Raw genomic sequence first — 7,051 nt, forward strand, 5'->3', positions numbered from 1 at the left:
TGCAATGGGCAAATTGCTTGAGATGACTATTCCAACAATTTGCACCGAATTCAGTTGGATTTAGACAGACGGGGCCAACACCTGTCTTGAAAGGACAGTTATGGAATTATCGGATAACGGCCACAATTTGTTTTGCAGAGAGTACTGTCAAATTTTTTGACAGGATAATTTTTCTTGGTAGAGTCGTAAGTAACGCAGCGTGCAATTTGTCATCGCTGTATGCCATGTGCAAAACTTTGTGTTCCACATGATGCGAATACGATTTGAGCCATTGAAATTTGTTTGATGATAAGATTATCGTATCAAAGTTTAATTATTAATAAAAGTCTAAGAGTAAGTTTTTTTAATACACTGTCAGTGTATAATTTTTTTTTTTTTTTGGTGTTACGGCTGCAGGTTTAGATCATGTTATAATACTGTGAATTTAAAATTGAAATTGAAATTATATATAGGTGACGTATCTCACTATAACTAGTAGTGTAAAAGAATCACTATACGGTTAGCGTATAAAAAGTTAATTCAAAGTTCTAAACTTATAGCATTACTTTTAGAGATAATAAAAGTGAATGTCCAATTTAATCATAAGTCGGTTTATCTAACGGGTGGCCATAAACAGTCATTAAGATATATTTCAAATGTTATATTTTTTAAAATATTAGATTAGTTAGAGAAAGTAAATAAATACAAGAAAAGGTAAGTAAGAATAAATAAGGAAAGTATATAAATGTAAGAAAAGATAATAATTATTAGTATGTATGTGTTTGTGTGTGTGTGTGTATATATATATATATATAGTAGGTTGGATTAATATTAGGTGTGCTAATGGATGCCGCGAGAAAACCCATCAAAAATACTTTCAATGTAGTTGAATGTTACTTGACGCAATTAAGTAGTACCTGAAAATAACAAAGCAACAAAAAATGAGCATTATTTGCTTGCTCTTTACTGAGCTAAAATTAGTTTGTTATAGATGATAGTAACATGTAACACCCTAGTGAAACACCCCTCCCTCGACCCCCAATGGCACTGGATCCACTTGCCTCCAACTCCCTGGATGGTTGCATTTCCAAACAAAGCCAACAAAATAGACTACCATTTTAAAGATTGATCGAGGGTTTTCATAGATACAAGCACACCAAAATATTAGTCGAAAGTAAACAAATGTTTCAAGAAACTTGCGTTTGGATTGGTTATTTTTTGAAAAACAAGATTTTCATATACAGTGGTACAGTAATACATAAATAAAAATAATCACAAAAATATCAAAAACAACCCCAAAAACACAAAAAAAACCTCAAAACACTAAAAATACCAAAAACAATCTCAAAAGTACTAAAAACAGCCTCATCTACAATAAAAGTTTTTCACCTACATTGTTGCGGTAAAACACCTTCAAAAACAGCTAATCCAAATAGACACTAATTCAAAACAGGAAAGATTTGAGTACATAACAAAACTATTGGAAAAAAAATGCTCATTCTCATTTCCCTTTCAGCATAATCTTGGATACATGTAAAGTCCTCCTCCAAAAGAATTGTAATATCAATTTTAACATTATAACAGAAGATTGTCTTTGATATAGAGCTAATATAAATTAAACCTATAGTTGAAATTGTACCATGAGTGTATAAGCTAGGGCTTAAATGTACTAAAGAAGCTTATGTGTTGCTTCTTTCTACACGTTGGTATATCTAAGCTAAAAATGACAGTTAATTAGGAGAATTTTACTGGCTAAATCTATATATCTTATCAAAAGGCTTGATAAGATTAGATGGATTATGTTGTGCTTATTTGAGAATTTAATCTTGATGTATTAAACTTTTATTCAAGCTTTTATATTTAATACTAAAAAACCCTTAAATCATATATAGTTCCTAGCTGGATGGCATATGATCCATATGAAGATGCCCTGCCTTTCGGATACATCTACAAGAAACACTTCCTCAAAGAAAGCAGTAGTGTCTTCTTGTCTGCAGCAGCTGTGGAAGGCAAGTAGGGCCTGTGAATCTTGGCTTTTGCCCAAAGTTGTTCAAAACAGAGAATAAAGTAAGAGATCGCCTTATGGAAATATACAAAGGCTTTTGTGAAACATCACGTGCTGTGCCTAGGTAAAATTATTGCCTTCTCTCAAAGAAGTTGGCCAACATTCCTTAAAATGGTAAAACTGTTGAATGCCATAACTTTCTAACTTTATCAACAAAAAAAGAAAAAGCCTTTAAACTAATATTAAGTTGCTGTATTTAGTGATAGAATATTTAGCATGTAAGCAAAGCTTTGTAAGTTACTTAAAATCTCACCACGTTTTAACAAATTATGGACGTCTACACAGTCAGGTCCATTTTTTTTTTCTTTTGACTCTTCTAACGGGTGCTTAATGAATACTGTTTCAGTACATATATGATACTTCAACGTGCATCACCACTTGTAATTGTTGCATTTTAGATACTCAACCAATTTATTTTTTTTCCCAAGAAACAATCATTCAAAACTCATCTTAACTAGATTGAACACCAGTTAAAAAGTATTTTAACTTTCTCAATATAACAAATATTTTGGAATATTTTAAAATGAAAAATAAAAATATAGCACTTTCAATAGAACGGAAGTAATAACAAGTTTCCGTTTACTCAATGATGAATTTAACACGCATGTTCAGCATGCGGCGGCTGAACTTGCTGAACATTGTCAAAATGTCTTAATTGATCATTTCAGTATAACAGTGCAAAATCCCACCCACTTGACAGTATATCACCAAAACAAAACAACATCATCAAAAAGCTAGGGATTGCACTTTTAACCTGAAAAATGAAAAAGAAAGATTGTCCACTTGATCAAAAAGAAAGATTGGCCACTTGATCCCTTTACAAAAGAATATAAATGGAAAACCCTTTTTGTTGCCAGCTTTGTTGTCTTATATATAGAGAGAGTTGAAGTCATATGATCAACACGGCCAGCCGCATTTCATTGAACTGTGACTTCTAGAGAGTCTTGCATGAAAATGCAGAGAATGGACTGCAGCCAAGGATGACTTGCCGGAAAGTCCTCTGCAAATTTAAGATTTGCTTTGTTGAATAAAAGCCGGCAAGTTGTCCTTGGCTACGTTTCATTCTCTTCTTCTCATGTGAGGCTTTGGAGATGAAGCTACAAAATTCCTTTGTTGCCTCGTTCCTTTAAACTCTGTGTATAACTCCTAAAAGGTACAATCTAATATTCTAATTGTCGCTTTTATTTTATGTATATATTATGGTTACTCTTTTATATCTTAGATTTATGTTTAGGTCAGAGTTAGGGTTTAGTGCCATTGATCTTCAAAGTAGAGTTTAGTGGCAAACATTTTTTTTTTGTCACAATCACTTGCAGTTTTTAGGTAGCTATACATTTAGAGAAATGACTCTGCCCTCTGGGCAGTTAGATTAGTACTACCTAAATTTTGTTTTGCCTAGTGTAAGATGTGTTATTATCACCTTTTGTAATTCCATTGAAATTCAATGACGTAATTTAGTAGAGCCTCACATTTTCTTAGAACAGAGGTATGTACCATGTTTAGAAGAAATCATCTACATGATGTATATTGTACAATCTATTAATTAGTAGTAATTGATAAGGACCTTTTTTTTTTTTTGCAATTTGAAATTCAACCAGAAAAAGAAATAATTGGGAAAGATTTTTTTTGTTCTCTTTTGGGAAAGAAATTGAGTATTGCTTTCACGATTTTTGACTATGTAGGATTCCTAAACGGCTGCGCTGTGTAAGTTCTATTTCATTTCCCTCTCTTTTTTTTAACACCTTCTCGTGCCCTTCACATATCAAACTATCATATTCAAAGTTTTGTATATCGTTAGTACTTAATTTCGTTCAAAAGATTCAAGATTTTGTACATCGCTAGTACTCAATTTCGTTCAAAAGAATGTGATTTTATGCTAAATAATCCAGCAAACCAAATCAATTAGTAATTTTTTTAACGTTTTAATAATAAAATTGCAATTTGAGTAGAATCATAGTATTAGTTTCTGGCTATCTTTACATAGGCATACATACTCTCTCCTGCTGTTCTTTTCTAGTACATTGATTTTGAGCCTCAGAAAGGAGGAAAATGATTACTCTTGCATGTGCAGTGCTTGTCACGATTCAGGCAGGACAAAACATGTCCATCTACGTAGCCTTTCTGATGAGACTGGAAGAAAAAGGTGAAAGGAACAATGACGAAATTTGAGAAAACCGACAAAGCAATGTTGCTGTATTCCATCGCCAAAATCGATGCTAAGTTTAAATTAAACATGTCAGAAATAGAAAATTAATCAACTTTTAACCTAGTTAATTAACTGCTGTCTTAGTAAACTGACAACATGGTATGGAGAAGAACATGTAGGGATCTGCATAATGGTATTTTTGCAGCAGAAAAGGGTGCACATAAATAACTTGTCTGCATAAATGTGTCCATTTCTCAAATCGAAAATTCCAAGAAAGTTGATATTCCATACGTTTTCCATAAGTTGGTTGGTTGTCTAGAATAATTTTCTTGATCACAGACTTTAAATTATTTATAAAACTAATATCCTACCATTTGCATCAACTGGCTAATGTCCTTCTCTCCACCCTTAACATAGCTGTCGAATTTATTCGCGTGAACAATAATAGCAGGTGGATTCAACATTCCTTTAAGTCAGCAATTAATCTAGGGTTGGGCGGCTCTTCAATACACATTTTCCTTTTAGAAGGTCCCACCTGCTAAATTAATAGGTAGATCGACAACTAGGTTTAGTTGTTTCTACCTTTTGAACTTAGTAAACGTAGGTTTGAATCTCAAACTCTCTTCATTTTGCTTCTCTCTTGTTAAACTTTGTGTTTGGATTGCATTTTTCTGGATTTTTTGTAAAAAAATTACTATAGTGATTTGATGTATGTGAGGTAAAAAGGTAATAGGGAAATGTATTCACGGAAAACGTAGCAATTTTTCAGCGAAAAATGGCTGTCCAAACACCCCCTTTAATCTTTTGCATTGAAAAAGAACCATATCTCAAGGCATTTGGTGCTCCAATGTAATTTTCCTAGTTTGGCAAGAGAGAGAATAGCATTTTTGCCCAACTAAAACTTGAGAATTACTTTCACAATCCAGATTTTTAGTTATGACAATTATTAATCATGAATTGCAGATGAAAACAACTGAAAAAAAAGAGCAATATGTATTGGATATCATTCAGATAGTAGTTTTGATATTTTGCAAGAAACTCACAAAGAAAATATTTTCTAACAAAACTACAGAAGTGAAGCTTGTATTAGGTAAACATAACACAAGCTCTTTCCATGCTAAAGTTACAGATTGCCTAATGTCCAACTCTCAGTTGCCAAGGACATATTGTAAATGGTCGATGAGGTTTTGATTTGACTCTGAAATCTTCCTCTTCCCTATTTTTGCCTTTAATGCTAGAGCCTCCACTTGAAAAAAAAAAAAGAAAGAAAATTCTAAGCCTGTTAGACAAATAATTTTCTTTCTAGTCTTCCACCGACCATGATGAAAATGGCCAAGGCTCAAGTTTTTGTCATTTGAAATTTTGAACTTCAGACCATGTGATCTCAACCCTTTGACAAATGGGATTCCCCTTGATTTCGATTAGCTGCTAATTAATAATCCAGCTGCTAATTTTGCAAAAATTAAAACACATAAAACTTAATAAAGACTACTTTTTGGTCAGTCTTATTTGAATTTTTTTTTGGGCCAAGTTATGAACTTTTATTAATAAGATTGAAAGTTTAAAAGGAGGATAAGGCCTCATTTTCATAAGAGAGGTGCTTTCACCTTAAACCTCCCATTTAGCCTCCAACTCTCCATTCTTTTTTTTTCTGTAATTTTTTAAATTTATTTTAATCAGATAGAACTACATTAAGTCTTTGGATAACATACTTCCTATGTATGCAATTATCAATCAGCTTTCCCAACACATGTAAGGAAAAAAAAAATCTTGGAAAAATTCGGTTTCTTAGTAATTTTAGACTATTTTATCAAGAACAAGAAATAGCTCAAACAGAACAGAAAATTATTAAATAAAAAATTGAAACAGAAGTAATGACTAATGAGAGCGTAGGGCTTCTGGAGCAAGCAGCTCCATTCGCGCCTGTACAAGTACATTATCGCATAGTAATTTCATTCCCTTTGTAAGAAAAGCTTTAAAAGGTACTGAAGGAAAGAATGCTGAAGATTTCACAAGAACAAGAATGGAGTGATCAAGAAATATTGCAAGTTTTGGAGCTAAGAAACATTGACAAAATAAACTGGCCAAAACCTATGTCTTTGAGAAGGCCAACTCTACCCATTCTCGAACTCCAACCATTGAATTAGAACTGAGTTTCACCAATTTAGCAGTTATCTTCTTTAGCTGCTCATCAGTTGGTGGTAACCCTATTTGAGCAGCCAGCCAGTCCGAGCGTATAAACTGTAAAGTACATGTGTAAAGTACCCAACATATTGTGGCAAAAAAAAAGAAGAAAAGAATCTTCAAAAATTCTTTTGCGTTTATTAGCATTTGAATCATACCCAAACTTAAAATGTAGGCATGTCAATGAATCACGTCTAGTTGGGTATCAGTTAAAACCCAACTTATACTCATCATATTTCTGAGATAGGATATGAATTTTCAAAACCATACTCAATACAAGATTGAAGTAGTAATTCTCTTGTAGAATATGCTCACACTATATTCTTAAGTTCCAATTGATGAATATAGTTATTAAGTTCGGCGTCCAAGCGATGGCACTGTATTAACGAGTTAAGTAAAAGGCTCATGTAAGTAGTTTTTTTTATATACATGTTTCCATTTCTTAAGTCAATTAAACTCTATATTCACTTGATATATTTTTTTTAGTGGTGTTAATGGGTAAAATTTTATAATTTTCGGGTAAAGTATGGCATAAAAAATTTTCAGAATAATTCAAAATGCTTGTACCTTTTTTTTTTAGAATCTACAAATAAAAATACGAATTATACAAGTATTTAAACAACGTGATCCATAAAATATGTCTTAGTATTTTCCTTTTCTATTAGAGGTTCAAATCG

The sequence above is a fragment of the Coffea arabica genome, chromosome 6e (genome assembly GCF_036785885.1).
Source record: "Coffea arabica cultivar ET-39 chromosome 6e, Coffea Arabica ET-39 HiFi, whole genome shotgun sequence".
NCBI classification, from domain to species: domain Eukaryota; kingdom Viridiplantae; phylum Streptophyta; class Magnoliopsida; order Gentianales; family Rubiaceae; genus Coffea; species Coffea arabica.